A 2610-nucleotide genomic window follows, 5' to 3' on the forward strand; every position below is an offset into this window, starting at 1 on the left:
CTTTTATTACTCTTAGTATTGATCCTGTCCCAGCCCTTTTTTCAAGATAAATTTTTGATGATTTTCCAATGGAAATATTTTCTATCGGATTTTTTTGTTCATATATTAATATCTGCATCTACTTGATAAGAATTGATGAGAATACTCTCCAACAGATTTACATGACCTTTTATATTAATTAGAAAATAAAATTCAATATAAGATTCTAGAGCTGGCAATTTGTCCCAAGTCCCAATGGGCTACCCATGCCCAAAGGAACTTTGGGCGGGATGGGTATTATAATTTGGTATTGGGTTTAAGTTGGGACACATCCCAACTATACCCATTAATGAATGGGAAAGGATGGGAAATACTTGGGTACCCATTGGGCTCAAATGGCAAGGGCTCCGTTTGGATTAGCTGTTTTTGGTAGGTGTTTTTGAAATATTTTATTGTAGCAATGTATATGAAAAATTTTTACTATAAATTTTTTTTGAAATATTTGATATATTAATATGGATGGGATGTTTCTTGAGTTATTGTATATTACTGTAACATTGTATTTGAAAAACTTATTTTTTGAAAAAAAAAGTCAATCCAAACGGAATCTTAGATTCAAAAATTATCTTTAATAATTTTTATAGTCATACCAGCGAATATAATCTAGTAGTCTTCTAGTCATTATCCACAAGAATTTCCAGCATTTCAGTTAGTTTAGACCTGTCATCCTTGGACAATGATAAGGATAAATATTCAACATCCTAAGGACCTTGGCCATCTTGATATATGTTGGAATATGGCTGTATATCTATCTTTTCCTTTATTTGTTAATCCAATTTTTGGTGGGAATTTTGAGTATAAAGCACTTGCATGTTTATTTAATAAAACTAAAAGAAATTTAATAAATAAAAAATATTAAAATTATATAAAAATAAAAAATGAATTAAAGGAAAAAAAATATGTAGAAAATGGATTTGGGTATTGGGCGGGATCAATCTAAACCCATCCCAAAATGATCCCGCCCAAGTTAGTCCCAAAACACATATGGGTAAGGTTGGGCCCAAACCCATATGACTCGGTTCCATCTCAAACCCAAGCAAATCCCGCCCATCCCGCCCATTTTGCCGCCTCTATAAGATTCTTGCATAATATTCCAATATTAGGATAACAAGAAATAACATTAACAAACAGATCAAACGGGAACGCCATACCCTTATCTAGCAACAATAAAACTACTCTGGACGTTCATGGTTGTACCTAGTACAGCATTTGTTCCCATTTTCTGCCTGCAAATCTTGGGAATTTGCAGCAGCTAGCTTTTTGTAACTCCAGAAACAGCAAACACAGACAGTTTTAATGGAACCAAAGATGGAGTTTTCCCTCAACATTTAAAATAACAGAAGCAAGCAAATCCAAAGCCACTTCTGTGACAAGCTCCATGCTGAGCTCCCTCCCAACTCTTGCATTGGCTGTCGCAATTCTCAGTTTTGATGCATATCCCAGTCCATGTCTGGCTGCGCTTTGAGCAAATTTTTCCTACGGCCTCCGCCATCTGTAACTCTGTACACAATAAGCAAGAACATGTTAAAAATTTTTCAGTTTTTATGTTAATTGTTCTTGTTTATGTGATCAGAGCATGATGCCTAGTAAAGCTAAATCAAGTTTACCCTTTCTAATAGTTTCTAAAGGGCCCTAAAGATTAATGTAAATATGTGATTTTCATGCAACTCTTAATTTTCATAAGGCAGTATAGTAGGCCTAAGTAAAGAACGAGAACAAGTGAGGGGCTAAGTTGTAAATGTCGGTTGACAGAAAAAAAAGTTGATGACCGCATTTCAGAAAAAAAAAAAAAACCATTAGTTTATGTAGTGTAAGAGAGGTGCATTTTTATATCCAACTTTGATAATCTCTCTTGGACTTAAGACTATTATTTGTAGTTAAGTACTATACTGATTCTTTTTAAAATTTTGTTATGTAATGTTAATATTGATAAATGACAACATGCCAGAGCATTACGTACTTGGGAAATTGGAATAAAGAATGACTTCAGGTGCGTGATTCACTGCAAAGTTCGGTATAAATAGTGAAAGTTTTTGACAACTAACCGATTGAAGCAATGAGGAGAAAGCAGAAGAGGACAGCAACCAAGGTATTGTAGCTGATCAGTCGAGATTTAGCCATCTCCAATCTTCAATCTCTTTGCAATTCGTGTTTCAAAAGAGTTGTTTGAAAAGAGTAAAGATGGCATCTATATATAGCAAAAAATCAGTCTGAGTCAGGGATCCAGACCTCACAAGTTGAAATATGTCAAGTTTACACAAATTACTGGAACTTTTACAACCTCTAGTATAAACTTAGTGCAATTTTGAAGTAATTATGAATTGTGCATCAACTTAGTTGTATGAGTTGACAAATTCAAGTTTACATCTAAACTATATGAATTTATACTAAAAAATATAAGAATTATAATGGTCAGTTTGAACTAGATAAACTAGATAGAAACTAAACTTGTGATGTCTCCGATCCCTAAATTAATGATTTATTTTTAATATTTTTCTGAGATCAACTTTATCAATCAATAATATGAACTCAGTGAGTGGTGCTTAGTGGTACAGGTCAAGTAGTAGACAT

The sequence above is a fragment of the Coffea eugenioides genome, chromosome 6, assembly GCF_003713205.1.
Source record: "Coffea eugenioides isolate CCC68of chromosome 6, Ceug_1.0, whole genome shotgun sequence".
Classification (NCBI taxonomy): domain Eukaryota; kingdom Viridiplantae; phylum Streptophyta; class Magnoliopsida; order Gentianales; family Rubiaceae; genus Coffea; species Coffea eugenioides.